Source organism: Bos grunniens, chromosome 1 (genome assembly GCF_055505025.1).
Source record: "Bos grunniens cultivar Pamir isolate PY7600 chromosome 1, Bosgru_T2T1.0, whole genome shotgun sequence".
Taxonomy (NCBI): Eukaryota; Metazoa; Chordata; class Mammalia; order Artiodactyla; family Bovidae; genus Bos; species Bos grunniens.
In genome coordinates, this window is record NC_141165.1 from 113,866,706 (window position 1) to 113,884,516 (window position 17,811).

Sequence of the window (17,811 nt, forward strand, 5' to 3'; positions counted from 1 at the left end):
ATTTCTCTTTCTAATAGTTCATTGTTAGTGTATAGAAATGTAATACAGAAATTTATATATTTTTGTATATTAATTTTATATCCTACAACTTTACCAAATTCATTGATGCGTTCTAGTATTTTGGTGGTGTCTTTAGGACTTTCTATGTATGGAATCATGTCATCTGCAAACAGTGACAGATTTACCTCTTACTTTCTGACTTGTATCCCTTTTATTTCTTTCTCTTGTCTGATTGCCATGGTGAGGACTCCTAATACTGTGTTGAATAAAAGTAGTGAGAGTGGGCATCCTTGTCTTGTTCCTGATCTTAGAGGAAATGCTTTCAGCTTTTCACCATTGAGTATGTTACCTGTGAGTTTGTCATATATAGCATTTATTGTCTTAGCAATGTCCCTTCTATATCACTTTCTGGAGAGTTTTTAATCATAAAATCATGTTGAATTTTGGCAAATGCTTTATCTGCATCTATTGAGATGATCATGTGATGTTTGTCCCTCCTTTTGTTAATGTGATTTATCACTTGGATTGCTTTTTTTTCTTTAAAAATTTTTTTTAATTGGAGGATAATTGTTTCACAATACTGTATTGCCTTCTGCAGTACAACAACATGAACCAGCTACATTTATATATATACATATATATATACACCATCCCTCTTGAAATATCCTTCTTTCCCTGGAATAAATTCAAGTTGACCTTGGTGTTTGATTTTTTGCATATACTGTTGGATTCAGCGTGCTGATATTTTATTGAAGATGTTTGCATTTATATTCATCAAAGATACTGACTTGTGATTTTCATCTGTTGTAATATTTTTGTTTTGGTGACAAAGTAATGGTAGCCTCATAGAATGAGTTTGAAAATATCCCATCCTCTTCAATTTTTGGAAGAATTTGAAAAGGATAATTACTAACTGTTTTTATATTTTGTAAAATTTCCCTGTGACACTGTCCAGTCCTCAACTTTGTTTGCTTGGAGGTTTAAACAGATTCAATTTCACTACTAGTGATCAGTCTGTTCAAATTATCTGTTTATTCTTGATTCAGTCTTGGCAGGTTGTATGTTTCTAGAAAGTTGTCCATTTATTCTAGGTTGGCCAATTTTTGGGTTATAACTTTTTGTAGTTTAATTGTTTGTTTGTTTTTTTGTATCTCTGTGGTATCAGTTGTTATTTCTCCAATTTGATTTATTTTTAAATTTGGGTCCTCTCCCTTTCTTTCTTATTGCTGCTGGCTAAAGGTTTATCAAATTTATCTTTACAAAGAAACAGTTCTTTATTTCATTGATATTTTCTATTGTTTTTTATTTAGTTTTCCTCTAATCTTTATTATTTCCTACCTTCTACTGATTTTGTGCTTTGTTTTTCTTCCTCTAATTCACTTAGGTGTTAGGTTGGCTTGTTCAAGATTATTCTTGTTTCTTGAGAAAGCCTGCGTCACTGTAAGCTTCTCTCTTAGAACCACTTTTGCTGCATCCCATAATTTTTGTGTGTGTTGTATTTCCATTTACTTTCATTGAAAGATATTTTCTGATTCCTTCTTTGTTTTCTTCATTGACCCATTGGTTTTTCAGTAGCATGTTATATGTATCCACATGCTTAGTCTAACATGTATCCACTTGTTTAGTCTTTTCTACTTTTTTCTCTGTAGTTGATCTCTAGTTTCATACTGATATGGTGAGGAAAAAATTATCAATTTCTCTCCTCCTAAATTTGTTGAGACTTATTTTGAGGCTTAGCATGAGGTCTCTCCTGGAAACCATTATATGAACACTTGAAAGGATGTGTATTCTGCTTTTTGGGGATGTAATGTTCTATAGTTATCAAATCAGTCTAATTGGTCTGTTATGTCATTTAAGATTACTATTGCCTTACAGATTTTCTGACTGGATGATCTTCTCATTGATATCAATGAGGTGTTTAAGTTCCCTACAATTATTGTATTTTTGTCAATTTCTTCCTTTATGTGTGAGTGTTTGCTTTAGGTCCTTCTGTATTGGGTGCATAGTATTAATGAGTGTAATATTCTCTTCTTATATTGATCCCTTTGTCACTAAGTAATGCCCTTCCCTTTTTATAAATGTTTCAAATTCTACTTTGTCTGATATTTGCATTGCTATACCCACTTTCTTCTTGTCTCTGTATGACATATCTTTTTCCATCCTCTCACTTTCAGTCTGTGTATTTAACTCTGAAATGAGTCTTTTGTAGGCAGCATATGGAAAGGTCTTCTATTTTTTCATCATAGCATCCACCATACATATTTTTGAATGGAGCAGTCTATTGCTATTTAAAGTAATTATCGACTGGTATGTACTTGTTTCCATTTTATTGTTTTCTGGTTGTTTTTGTAATTCTCTCTTCAGTTCTCATTTTTACTTCTTCCCTTGACATTTGCCTTTATTTTAAATGTTATTTTTTACATCGAATTTTAGGTTATGGTTATTTTCTTCAGTACTTAACAGGTCTCATTTCATTAGCTTCTGACTTCTTGTTTCTGTTGAGAAGTCATCTGCTATTCATATTATTGCCACTCTTCAGATGAAATGCTCTTTTCTGAGTGTTTTCAAAATGTTTTCTTTGAATTTTTTATTCAGCTATTTTATTTAGTACACTTTAAATTTGGATGGCTTTTAGATTATTTCTCTCTTAAAAAGTATAGCTTCTGAAATATATGAATGAAGAGATTACATCAATTTTAGAAAATCCTCAGTCATTACCCCTTCAAGGATTGTCTCTTTCCCATTCTCTCCTTCTGGAACTCTGATTATAAATAGCACTACACTTTTTCATTATGTCCACACACATTTTTTGCTTTTCTCTCTGTATTTATTCACTGTTCTTCCACCTTATACTTTGAACTGTACATTTTCTATTGATCTACTTTTCATTTACTAATTTTGCCTTTTACTTTGTCTAATCTGATATTAATATAATGTATTGAATTCTTTAAATGTTGTCTTCAATGATTCAGCCTTTCCCTTGATGCTTTAAGATGCTATTTTAAATTTCACCCAATTTCTCTATTTGTCCTCAGTGGAAATACTTAGAAGTTTTGAGATGCTCCATTATATGCTATATATTATAATTAAATTATATACTAGATTATGTTTTAGTATCTCATAATACATTTTAAATTACATTTAAGAATCCAAATTTGGGGTGAAGATTTAACTTTGCAGTATACTGCCAATATGAAAGACTTAAATTATCTAATAAAGTATTATATTCTACATATGACAAATTCACATAAGCATAAATAATGACAATTTATTGAAGTCTACTTTTATAAATGTTAGAAACCAAATTTCTTTTGAAATCTAAAACAACATAAATAATATAATAATTTATTATAACAGAATGTAATAATATAATAATTTCTAATAACATAAATAATAAAATATTAAAATGTGTGTTTTATTTTCAGTGGGAGAAATATGGTTTTATTGATACCAAGACACACCATTTTCTAGTCTTGTTTTAATATTTTTGAAAGATCAATAAATTACCATGTTCTCTCTTAGAACAATGAGTTTCAGTAGAGTTTGTCCTTTATAGTATTCTTGCTGGCCTTAATTCTCTTTCCCTCTACAACTCATCCCTAAGCCTTTTATTTTCAGTTTATATTGTCTCTTTGTTTTTCCAGATAGTTTTTCAAATGCCTTGAAATGAACTGGAACATGTTTCAGCATTTACCCAGACCCTACCCAACATTCTTATGTGTGACAATATAATTACTATATATCTTTAATTTAAACCAGAAATGGCGAATGAATCTCATCTTGTATGGCAATTTTAATCAAATGGAAGGAATGTCTGAAGCTGTTTGAAAGATTCTAAAGGCACATCCAAGCCCACTCTGAAACTATACCAATATAATTTAATGAGGTCTGTCATGCACTGCAAGGAGGAATAGTAATACAAAATTTCACTGAATCTTGAGTGCTTAAAAGTGGTCACAAAGTTAAAAATTCAAAAAGATGTATTAATTGACTAATTGAATGTCACTGAAAACCCATGGAAGCAATAACTGAAAAAAACAAACTTCTGGTTTTATTAAAAACCATTCTATTTTAGCAGGGATTATTCTGTATGAATAGTTCACTGACCTTTTGTCTTCTTGTGATATCCCACTGTAGGATTTTTTAATGTCACTGAATAATTTTTACTGAATTTAGTTAATTTGGGCTTCCCTGGTGGCTCAGATGGTAAAGAATTTTCCTTCAATGCAGGAGAACCCAGTTTGATCCCTGAGTTGGGAATATTCCCTGAAGAAGGGAATGGAAACCCATTCCAGTATCCTTGCCTGGAGAATTCCATGGACAGAGGAGCCTAGCAGGCTACAGGCTATGGTGTAACAAAAGGATGGACATAATTGAGTGACCGACACTTAAACTTTTTTTTCACAAGATATAAATAACCTAAATCTTCTGAAATGTTTATTACTAATATTTTAGAACAATTTTATATTAACAAAGAACATAAGAAAACATTTTCATTGATGTAACATAGATGAAAGTGATGTAGGTAGAAATATATTTTTAAAATCTCCCATTAAAAATATATTTTTAGCGATTATGAGATTCTTTGTAACCTATGGAGGAAAATATATTGCCAACTGAAATTTTCTAAAAAGGGTTTTGAACTATAAAAGGAGCTACCTGTGGCACTCTTAGATGATTGCCTTATTGAGAAATATCTTTGACCCAGATACCTGAACGATATCAGCTTTGGAGAACTGTAGTAGCATATCAATTATACTTAATTTAAAGAAGTTATTAGCAGTGGGTTTAGCGTTTATAACATATATTTTTAATTAAGTCCACCTACAAATAACACTGTATTGCTCCACTTGTAGTGCAGGAGCCTTATAACAAAGTATGTCCTATTCTTCCCTCTCATCCTTTTTGACATTGCTGTCATTCATTTTACCTGCCTGAATTCTATAATTACCCAATACATTGTGACTATTGTTACTTTAAACAGCTATCTTTTAGATCATTAAGAATAATAAAAGTAGAAGATTTTGTTTTACTTTATTTCATAGCATATTGAAAAGCAGAGACATTACTTTGCCAACAAAGGTCTGTCTAGTCAAGGCTATGGTTTTTCCTGTGGTCATGTATGGATGCGAGAGTTGGACTGTGAAGAAAGCTGAGCACCAAAGAATTGATGTTTTTGAACTATGGTGTTGGAGAAGACTCTTGAGAGTCCCTTGGACTGCAAGGAGATCCAACCAGTCCATTCTGAAGGAGATCAGCCCTGGGATTTCTTTGGAAGGAATGATGCTAAAGCTGAAACTCCAGTACTTTGGCCACCTCATGAGAAGAGTTGACTCATTGGAAAAGACTCTGATGCTGGGAGGGACTGGGGGCAGGAGGAGAAGGGGATGACAGAGGATGAGATGGCTGGATGGCATCACCAACTCAATGGACGTGAGTTTGAGTGAACTCCAGGAGATGGTGATGGACAGGGAGGCCTGGTGTGCTGCGATTCATGGGGTCGCAAAGAATCAGACACGACTGAGTGACTGAACTGAACCGAATGCTCTTCCTTTCTATATACAGATGTGAGTTTCTGACCTATTATAATTTTCCTTCTCCCTGAAAAATTGTTTTTAACATTTCTTACAGAGTAGATATCATGATGGTGAATTCCTATAGTTTTTGTTTGTCTGAGAAAGTCTTATTTCTCTTTTACTTGGGAAAGACAATTTCGCTGGACATAGGATTCGAGGTTGGTGGTTTTTTCTTTAGCACTTACATTTCATTCTATTTTCTGTCTGCTAATATGATTTCTGAAGAGCTCACTGTAATTCTTATCTCCGTATTATTTTTCCTCTATAGGTAAAATTTACTCTAACTTCTCTCAAGATTTCCTTTGTCTTTTGTTTTTTGCAGTTTAAATATGATACGAAAAGATAGTTATTTTTTTCTTGGATATTCTGTTCTATTTTTGTCATTATCTTTCCCCTTTGCATTTACTTTTGGGAAGTTTCTATTGACTTGTATCTCAGTTCACTGATTATTTCCTAGACTCTGTTCAGTCTACTGATGAGCCCAAAGGTACTCTTCAGTTTTGCTACAGTGTTTTTGGCTTCTTTGAGACTTTCTTAGATTTTCCATCTCTCTGCTTACATTACTTACTTGTTATTGTCCTGTGTCCACTTTTTCCATTAGTAAATATAATGCTTGCTTTGTCTCTGGAGAGTGTGGTCTTTCTTCCCTCTTAGCATGCCTTGTAATATTTTAGGGGGACAAGGGGAACTGAACATTATGGGAATTGAGGCAAAAAAAAACTTTAGTGTGAACTTTTATGTTGATGAGGTGAGGGGTTGGACACTGCAAAAATTAGAGATACCAAGAAAACATTTCATGAAAAGATGGGCATAACAAGAACAGAAACAATATGGACCTAACAGAAGCAGAAGATATTAAGAAGAGGTGGCAAGAATACACAGAACTATAAAAAACAGATCTTCATGACCCAGATAACCATGATGTTGTGATCACTCACCTAGAGCCAGACATCCTGGAATGCAGTCAAGTGGGCCTTAGGATGCACCACTACGAACAAAGCTAGTGGAGGTGATGGAATTCCAGTTGAGCTATTTCAAATGCTAAAAGGTGATGCTGTGAAAGTGCTACATTCAATATGCCAGCAAATTTGGAAAACTCAGCAGTGGCCACAGGATTGAGAAAGGTCAGTTTTCATTCCAATCCCAAAGAAAGGCAATGCCAAAGAATGTTCAAACCAATACACAATTGTTAGCAAAGTAATGTTCAAGTATCTCCAAGCAAGTCTTCAATAGTACATGAACCGAGAACTTCCAGATGTTCAAGCTGGATTTAGAAAAGGCAGAGGAACCAGAGATCAAATTGCCAACATTAACTGGATCATCAAAAAAGCAGGAGAGTTCCAGAAAAATATCTACTTCTGCTTTATTGACTACACCAAAGCCTTTGATTGTGCAGATCACAACAAACTGTGGAAAATTCTTCAAGAGATGGAAATACCAAAGCACCTTACTTGCCCCTTGAGAAATCTGTATGCAGGTCAGGAAGCAACAGTTAGAACCGAACATGGAACAACAGACTGGTTCCAAATTGGGAAAGTAGTACATCAAGGTTGTATATTGTCACCCTGCTTATTTAACTTACATGCAGAGTACATCATGTGAAATGCCCAGCTGGATGAAACAAGCTGGAATCAAGATTGCCAGGAGAAATATCAAAAACCTCAGATATGCAGATAAGGTTATGGCAGAAAGCAAAGAGGAACTAAAGAGCCTCTTGATGAAAGTGAAAGAAGAGAGTGAAAAAACTGGCTTAAAACTCAACATTCAGAAAACTAAGATCATGGCATCTGGTCCCATCACTACATGGCAAATTGATGGGGAAACAATGGAAACACTGAGAGACTATTTTCTTGGGCTCCAAAATCACTGCAGATGGTGACCATGGCTATGAAATTAAAAGACGCTTGCTCCTTGGAAGAAAAGCTATGACAAGCCTAGACAACATATTAAAAAGCAGACATATTCCCTTGCCCACAAAGGCCTGTCTAGTTAAAGCTATGGTTTTCCAGTAGTCATGTATGGATGTGAGAATTGGACTATAAAGAAAACTGAGCGCTGAAGCATTGATGCTTTTGAACTGTGGTGTTGGAGAAGACTCTTGAGAGTCCCTTGGACTGCATGGAGATCCAATCAGTCAATCATAAAGGAAATCAGTCCTGAATATTCATTGGAAGGACTAATGTTTAAGCTGAAACTCCAATACTTTGGCTACCTGATGTGAAGAGCCAACTCATTGGAAAAGACCCTGATGTTGGGAAAGATTGAAGGCAGGAGGATAAGGGGATTACAGAGGACTAGATGCTTGGACGGCATCACTGTCTTGAAGGACATGAGTTTGAACATGCTCCAGGAGTTGGTGACGGACAGGGAAGCCTGGTGTGCTGCAGTCCACAGTGTCGCAAAGAGTCGGACATGACTGAGCGACTGAACTGAGCTGTTGAACACTGTGCAATATTTGCTGTAAGTGTATGCACTAGAGTCTTCAGATACCTCTGTCTTTTTTTATCCTCTCCCTGTTGACTTTGAGCTTGTTTAAGTACTCTTCCTCAGAGAGTCTTTGTCTTGCGGTTCTCTTATCTGTGTTTCCCAGGTATATCAGTTCATTTCAGTTGCTCAGTTATACACTGAGCTCTATTTGTAGGATAATAGTGTGTGGCAGTTGAAGTATTCTTTTTTTTGAAAAAAATTGTATTTATTTATAGTTGGCTGTGCAGTCTTTGTTGTGCAGTCTTTACTATAGTTTCAGTGAGTGGGTCGCTGTTCTCCCATTGCAGCACACAGGCTTCACTTGCTGTGGAGTACAGGCTCTATGGCATGTGAGCTTCAATAGCTGTAGCTCCCAGACTATAGAGTGCAAGCTCAATAGTTGTGGCACATGGGATTTGTTGCTCTGCTGCAGGTGGGATCTTCCCTGATCAGGGGTCGAATTAATGTATCCTACATTGGCAGGTGGACGCTTCACCACTGAGCCACCAGAGAAGCTTAATATTCTTTAATCTTATGATTAGATCTTAGATTTTCAGCATGTCTTTATCCTTCATTGTGGTGACTCTGACCTTTACAATGTTTTTTTTGCTTTCTCTCTCCCTAAGTGAAACTGCAAGGCTAGAGAGGGCTGGAGTGGGAGCAGTGCTATAACTTCAGACCGAGTAAAATTCTGATAAAATCTTTCCCCCTGAACATAGACCTTTGTTACTGAAACCCTTTGGATATATTTCATAATGATCATTCTTCACCTATTTTTGCCAAAGCTATTAGAATATTTTTCTTGGCTCTTCATCAAGAGAACCTGATGGCCTTTCTGGAGGTAAAGCCTCCCCCAACCCCCACACACAGATTGTGCCTCCACCCTTACCCAAGACTGCAGCCATCACTCAGCCTCTAGCAGTTTATCAAAATTATCATATATGTGTTCACGTATGTTTATGAAGTTTTTGTTCATATATGTTTATGAAGTTCACTGAAATTTATGGTTTCAGTGGTTTCTGCTCCAGTAAGTAGGTCTTAGTTGTGATTTTCTGTATTCACTTGTCTTTCCAGATTTTAGGGTAGAGGTTTTCTTTGTGGCAAAGATCTCCAATGAGTCCAAGAAAATCATTGATTTTAAATTTGTTCACTTTTTTCTCGTTGTAAGGACAGGAGGACAACTTTCAATCTATTTTCATTTTTTCATGTACAAGCCAAACCAAAAGTCTTGAGGGAGGGCAGGGTGGGGAAGACATTTTTAATACAAACATTCCTAAAAAATAAGTTAAGTGAAAAAAAAAATAAACTAAGATGTCCTTGACCTGGAGATAATAGGAACAGAAAAAAATTGAGTTAAGAATGCTTTCCATTTTTAAATTCTATTTATCATTGATTGCAATATGTATTATAACTGTTAAAATATTGATATGTATGTTATATCAAGCAGATGTGAAATTGACTGGTGCAAGAAAACTTACCTGACATTCTTGGAAAATAATTATTAGGAAAAGATAAAACAAACTGGGGTAGAAGCTTTTTTTTTTCTCATCAACTCAGACTCTGGGTATAAATTCAAGAAAGATCCCTACACTTACAAGTACTTGACATACGACACATATGACATATGACACAGTACTTATGTACATATGTCAAGTGTGCTTAAATTTCAAATAGTATAAAGTATGATTTTTCAAAAGACATGCATCCCAAGTCACCTTGGGCTATTTTATGTACAAAGCCATTCAACAGAATCTATTTTTCATATGACATTCAAATACAAACACCAAAAACCACTATGTTCTTTTAGCAGTTATCTCTGCTGCTAAGTCACTTCAGTCGTGTCCGACTCTATGCGACCCCAGAGATGGCAGTCCACCAGGCTCCCCCATCCCTGGGATTCTCCAGGCAAGAACACTGGAGTAGGTTGCCATTTCCTTCTCCAATGCATGAAAGTGAAAAGTGAAAGTGAAATCGCTCAGTCGTGTCCGACCTTCAGAGACCCCATGGACTGCAGCCCACCAGGCTCCTCGGTCCATGGGATTTTCCAGGCAAGAGTACTGGAGTGGGGTGCCATTGCCTTCTCCAAGCAGTTATCTCTACTTAGATCTAATGGAGTTTATCCAGGCACATAATAGGTATTCGAAATATGTCTGATGGATTTATTTTGGTATTATATCCTGTATGCCAATGTTATATTCAATTTTTTTTCCTAAAAAATGATGTACAAGTTCACATTTTATCTGAAAAATTTACGACTCTCTTCTGACTCCAAATTCTCTCGTTCACTTAATATCAGATGTCCTCTGCTAGTCCTCTTCTGAAAGCGTATTTTCCTCACAGTCTGTTTTTACAAAGAACCAACTTTAGGTGCAGAAAAGAATTTGCTTTCTTTATTCTAAATGATAGGTTGAAAAATCATTCAATAGGGATTGATTAAATTCATCTTTGGCAACAGTTCAGCATCCTCCTGCACTATTTCCCACTGGCTGCATCTCTTCTTACAAGCTTCTCAAGACTGTAGACCTTTATTTAGCCTCATAATTTAGGTATGATCTGAAATTATTAGTCATATCTTCTTTTTCTCTCCAACAGAGGAATTTACTTTGTTTATTCATGTGACTCATCTCAATTAGGTGTTGGGTGAAAAGGAAACAGCTCAAATTGACTCTGACATATAAAGGACTGACAGCTTTCCAAGGTCCATTTGCTCTAGAGGAGTAGGTGGTTAAAGCTCAATGCATCTCTGATAGGGTTTTAAGGGGCCATTTGCCCAGTGAAAATGGGATCATTAAAATTCCATCCAAAGCTGAGGCCAAGATTGGGACAGAGATCAAAACTGGGGTTGGAATTAGGTTTAGTCCTAGTTCTGGTCTCTTCTTTCCCCTAGAATGGACAGCACTGACGTACTTAGAAAAAAAAGATGCTATATTGATGAATTGAGTTTATAGGCCAGACAGGGTTTGAGGAAGATAATGACAATGGCTAGAAAGTGAAAGTGTGAAAGGGTTAATCTCAGTCATGTCAGCTCTTTGCAACCCCATGGACTGTAGCCCACCAGGGTTCTCTGTTCATGGGATTCTACAGGCAAGAATACCAGAATGGGTTGCCATTTCCTTCTCCAGGGGATCTTCCTGAACCAGGGATCGAACCTAGGCCTCCCACATTGCAGGCAGATTCTTTACCTTCTGAGCCAATGGCTAGAGCACTAAATATACTCCCAGTGTCAGGTGCTGAATATAAGTAACTGATTAACAGAAGCCCTTGAAGAAACCAACATTCTTTCAGGTGATCTAGATGCTGAGTTCTTGTCTTCTGATTTGGGAAAAGAAAGAAAATCAATACTAAGAATTATTTTGATTTATTAAGATTTGATGAAGTTCTACCAAATATATTGATGGAAACCTGCTAGTTGTTGAAGAATTCTTCCTGGTAAGGATTGTTGTGAATTCAAATGCAGAGTCTGTGATTCCATTGAAATAGCAGTGCATGTCTTTATTAAATCCCACATATTACACATCCTATTGGATTCAATACACTTAGAATTCCTTGTGTCAGTACCATGAATCAATCATACAGAAAAGTGTGTATTAAGGAAGAGGAGAGGAAAATGTTTGCATGGTTAAAAACAATGCAATAATATCAAAAAGCAAAACAAAAAGTAGAAATCATCCTAAAACTGTTTAAAACATTTTTTTTTTACAAGATCCTAGAATTCCTTTGTCTTTTTATGTCATTGTAGGGGGTCCATATTTTTTTCCATGCATTTGGAGAACCAAATTAATTATACTCCTTCATTATAAAATGAAGGATATATATATATATATATATATATATATATATATATATATATATAAACTTATATATATATGTTTATTTCACAATAAACTGTGGAAAATTCTGAAAGAGATGGGAATACCAGACCACCTGATCTGCCTCTTGAGAAATTTGTATGCAGGTCAGGAAGCAAAAGTTAGAACTGGACATGGAACAACAGATTGGTTCCAAATAGGAAAAGGAGTACGTCAAGGCTGTATATTGTCACACTGTTTATTTAACTTATATGCAGAGTACATCATGAGAAACGCTGGACTGGAAGAAGCACAAGCTGGAATCAAGATTGCGGGGAGAAATATCAATAACCTCAGATATGTAGATGACACCACCCTTATGGCAGAAAATGAAGAGGAACTAAAAAGCCTCTTGATGAAAGTGAAAGTGGAGAGTGAAAAAGTTGGCTTAAAGCTCAACATTCAGAAAACAAAGATCATGGCATCCAGTCCCATCACTTCATGGGAAATAGATGGGGAAACAGTGGAAACAGTGCCAGACTTTATTTTTCTGGGCTCCAAAATCACTGCAGATGGTGACTGCAGCCATGAAATTAAAAGAAGCTTACTCCTTGGAAGGAAAGTTATGACCAACCTAGATAGCATATTCAAAAGCAGAGACATTACTTTGCCAACAAAGGTTTGTCTAGTCAAGGCTATGGTTTTTCCTGTGGTCATGTATGGATGTGAGAGTTGGACTGTGAAGAAGGCTGAGTGCCGAAGAATTGATGCTTTTGAACTGTGGTATTGGAGAAGACTCTTGAGAGTCCCTTGGCCTGCAAGGAGATCCAACCAGTCCATTCTGAAGATCAGCCCTGGGATTTCTTTGGAAGGAATGATGCTAAAGCTGAAACTCCAGTATTTTGGCCACCTCATGCAAAGAGTTGACTCATTGGAAAAGACTCTGATGCTGGGAGGGATTGGGGGCAGGTGGAGAAGGGGACGACAGAGGATGAGATGCCTGGATGGCATCACTGACTCAATGGACGTGAGTCTGAGTGAACTCTGGGAGTTGGTGATGGACAGGGAGGCCTGGCGTGCTGCGATTCATGGGATTGCAAAGAGTCGGACATGACTGAGCGACTGATCTGATCTGATTATAAAATTGGTTGTGCAAGAATAAGACTTAACCAAATAAAACTGCCAGTAAAACCCATTAATATTAACAAAACAAGGAAGTTGACATAACCATCAAAATTAGCAATGAAAAATTAAAACTTTGAGTTATTGGGATTGGGAGAGAATTATAAAGATTTTAAGTATTTTAGAACCTATGGTCACTTCAAATTAGAGTCAGCAAAGACTAACTGTTGAAGGAAAGCTAAATCTAATATTAATATTTTCTAAGGTTTAAAACAGATAAATAAAAAGAAACAGTAATATACTGTTTATATTGTATAATGAAACTATCCCTCTAAATAAATTTTTCTTTATATAATGCACATTCCAGTTGAAAATAAATTTGTTCTTTTTAAGTAAAGGAAATTCTTTCATATATATTTAAAACCAAAACATTCTCAACTAATAATGAAGCAAACTGATTAAGCTACAAAATCATAGTTTTTAAAAGCCCATCTGAGAGTTGAGAATGCAAATAAGTATAAATTTTATATCAGATCAGATTATTTCATATTTACTCCCACTAGTTTCTTCATCATTGCCTTTTGATGTTTCTTGTAAATTTGAACTCCCTTATGGTATCACTTTCTTTAGCCTAAATATTTTATTCTATAGTGTAAATCTGTTGGAGAAATTTTTTTCAGCTTTTAACTTTTGTCTCTCTAAAAGTTTCTTTAATTTGCCTTCATTTATGAAAGATATTTTCATTGAAGATAGAATTCTAATTTGCAGGATTTTTTTTCTTTTTACACTTTCAGAGCACATATTTTTCAACAATAAGTTAAGCCATCAATCTTGTTTCTTTGTGTGTAAGTGAAATGTCAGAGTTTTTTTCTGACTGCTTTTATGAATTTCACTTAATCCTTGCTGTTGAGAATTTTAACTATGATTTCCTTAAGTATGGTTTACTTTATCCTGTGTTTGTTGAGATTCTAGGATATATAAGTTACTATTTTTTTTGTCAATTTGGAAAATCATAGTAATAATCTTGTATAATATTTCTTATATACCATTTATTTTCTCTCTTCCTTCTAGGATGTGTTAATGGGTGTTAAACTGCTTGATTTTTATTCCCAAAGATTTTAAATGTTCTGTTCCATTTTTCTCTCTTTTTTCCCTCTATGTTTTGATTTGAATAATTTATATTTTTACTCACTTTGGTGATAAACGTATAATATTTATTCTTAAAATACATAAAAAGACTAAAATAAATGAAAACTATGTACCGTGTTTATGGCTGGGAACCAATAATACCAAAAAAGTGCAGTTCACCCCAAATTAATCTATAAATATAAAGCAATTCTTATTAAAGAAATCAAATCAAATTTCCTGTAACTTGACAAATTGAAAACTAAAATTCAAATAAAAATGCAGTGAGCCAACAAAGTCAAAAGAGTTTAGAGAAGAATATAGTGGTGGAACACTCCCCATCAGATATCAATATATGTTAAAGAGATATAGCAATTTAATAATAAAAGCAGTGTGATATTGATGCCTGAATGGAAAATCAATCAATGGGACAAAAAATAGAGTGCCAAAGTAGACATAAATATTTAGATCTTGTCAATGACTAAGTTTCTTTTTCAAATTATTAGGTAGAAGTTGGGTAGGAGAATAAATGTTGCTTGGATAATTATCTATAAGAAAAAAAAAGAAAGGTTCTTAGTTTATACTATTCTCTTTGGAAAATCTATGTAAATGAAAGATGCAATGCAAAAAGTAACATTTTAAAATTTCTAGAATATTGAAATATATCTTTAAAAAAACAGTTTTTTAAAAGATGCAAAATGCATAAACAGTAAAAGAAAATCCTGCTAAATCTGAGTTCAGTAAAATTAAAACTCCTATTAGACAAAAAACCTCATAAACAAATCTAAAAGGAAAACTACAAGCAAATAACACTTATTGCAGTGTTTTAGCTGACTATTTACATATAGAATCTACAAAAAAATACTACAAATGGATAAAGAAAAGATTCCATAGAAAGCTGGTACAATATATGAATATAATATTCACAGAACAGGAAACTCAAATTAAGAAACAGATTTTTTAAACTTACTAAAAAATGGTTGGAATGGTTGGAAGACTTTGGAAAGAGCTTATGTAAAGTGTGAAGATTGGTAATTCATGGGAAAGCAGGGGAAGTAAATGCTCTAGGGCAATCAGTAAGGCATAGGATCTCAGAGTTCAGATGGAAGAAATGCTTCAGAAGTACACTTGGAAGGAAAAGATGCAAGCACATTCAGGTGGATTTGTAGGTTGGATGATCACGAAGTTAGTTGATTCTTTTCAGGTGGATTTCTCTCTCTCTCCAAGAAGTAAATGGTAACATAATCAGCTAAAAATCAATAGTCAATATGAGAGGTTGAAGTAGAAGTTTGAGAATAGAAAATAAAGTTTGAAGTAATTTTTGAAGAAAGTCAGAAGGCAAGTTGAGCAGAGAAAAAATAAGGTTTATGATTCCAAATTTATAGTGAGACCTATCTTTGGAAGAAAAGTTATGATCAACCTAGGCAGCATATTAAAAAGCAGAGACATTACTTTCCCAACAAAGATCCATCTAGGCAAAGCTATGGTTTTTCCAGTAGTAGTATGGATGTGAGAGTTGGATTATAAAGAAAGCTGAGTGCTGAAGAATTGATGCTTTTGAGCTGTGGTGTTGGAGAAGACTCTTGAGAGTCCCTTGGACTGCAAGGAGATCCAACCAGTTCATCCTAAAAAACATCAGTCCTTAATATTCATTGGAAGGACTGATGTTGAAGCTGAAACTCCAATACTTTGGCCACCTGATGCAAAGAACTGACTCCCTTGAAAAGACCCTGATGCTGGGAAAGATTGAAGGTGGGAGAAGTAGGGGAAGACAGAGGATGAGATGGTTGGATGGCATCACTGACTCAATGGGCATGGGTCTGAGGAAGCTCTGGGAGTTGGTGATGGAGGCCTGGCCTGCTGCAGTCCATGGGGTCGCAAAGAGTCAGACATGACTGAGCGACTGAACTGAACTGAATCTTCCAAAGCAGATAATTGAGTTTATATAGGATTAGAATTTTCTGTGAAAAGAAAGGCAAAAAAAAATGATGGTTTTATCAGGATCATCACTGAAATTCTAGAGCATTCAATCTGACCTGAAAAGGGAGATAAAAGATGATAAGGAAGTAAAAATGGAAGGGTCAGTGAATTGACAAGCCGTAAGAGTAGAATCATGTCCACGTATTTGTAAAGTAAAAAGATTAGAGGTTGCAAGTGAACAGTTTGTGAAGTGGCATGTTCTAGAATGTAACATATGGAGAAAGCTATCGTTTAGAGATATCTGGGATTTGGTAAGTTGTCCACAAGAACCTTCATGTTGGAAAAGAAAGCCATGAGCCTGAGGTCAAATTCTTAAAGTATATGGGGAAATGACTAGGAGACAGTTACAGTGCAGTAACAGGAAAGTGAAGAGGGTTGTATAACATCTAAAATACTCTCTCTTAAAATAAAAAATTCTGATTTTAAACATTTTTTAATGTTTTTAATAAAATTTTTTATTAAAATTTTAATAAAATAAAAATTTTATTTTAAACATGCAGCAGTCACTTCATGGGTCTTCAGGAATACATATATGATTGAAAACTGTATTGTGAAATATCATATGTACAGGATCAATAAAACCAACAGAGAATTTAAACTAAAATATACAAATTTCATTTAGAGGTGGCCTATATGTGGCCTTAGCACTATGGAGAATGAGAGCAAGAGTCTAACCTATTCTTCTTTTAGTGATTAAAATTACTTGACAGGTCCAATATCCGGCTGGAGTCTTCTACTGGCTTGAAGCAGGCAAGAATTTTCAGTGTTTTTTGTCCAGAAGAACTTGGCTTGAGATAAATTTTGGCTGTGCTCAAAGTTGAGTAACTAGGACATGAAAGCTGGGCTGCTCAGAAGACAGCCAGTGAGCCCAGCCTCCTGCCTCAGGCAATGTATGTCCCAGTCAGAGTCCTACTCAAGAATTCATGTCATCAGAAGTAAGTGGCTTGTTCTTATTGAAGAAGACATCGCTTGGAAGGATATGCCAAATAGTGTCCAAAGACATGAAGCAAGGTATAAAATCCTCGGCATTGATTTTGTACATAGGACAAAGGAAGCATTTGTGAGGTGGCAGAGCATCCGTAAAGGGAATTCTTTCTGCGGTCCAGGGGCCCTTCTGGCATGGGCAAGGAGATCACTCAGCAACACTGGGATTTGAATGACTATATAGTTTTTGCCAGGAAATATTTACCCCATAGTCTAACACTGTCTGTTCCTAAATTAGGACAGGCAAGTTACCATAATTCTATGGCATTAATAGGTCTCTTTTGGGGAATAGTGTTCTAGAGATGTACTGTTTAACAGCTTACCACTGAACATGTTCCCCAAAGAGATTATACAAATGAAAAACTGAGCTTGATTCTGTGAAGATCACAAAGAAGAGGGCTCCAAATTCAATTCCATCTCAACATTTTATCCCAGACTGGATTTAATAACTGTTTCCCTGAACAGCTATGGAGCCATCTTTTAGCCTCAAAAGACTGGCAGATAGTAGTGATTTTAAGCCAAAAGCAGGGATTATGCAGTGTTGGTGTGTGTAGGAGCATGTACATGTATTCATATAAGTTCTGTAGACATGAACTTCAAGAATTTCAATTTCAAGAAGATGTACTTTGTCAAACCAGACATATTTTAGTGTCAACAATCTGTGACTGTACTTAAAAGCCATCAGATAGACTATCTTATGTTTACAGCAAACCTAGAGTGTTCTCTTGTGTCCTCACTTGTGATATGGGGAGGCTAATATCTGGTAGTGT

The 17,811-nt window shown here is 35.3% G+C and overlaps 1 protein-coding gene across 14 annotated transcripts in view; it reads left to right on the top strand.

Annotated features, from left to right (window-relative positions):
- The window catches only part of LOC147380100 (uncharacterized), a 699,587-nt gene that overhangs the window by 461,149 nt on the left and 220,627 nt on the right, over positions 1 to 17,811 (top strand). The window lies entirely within an intron of this gene.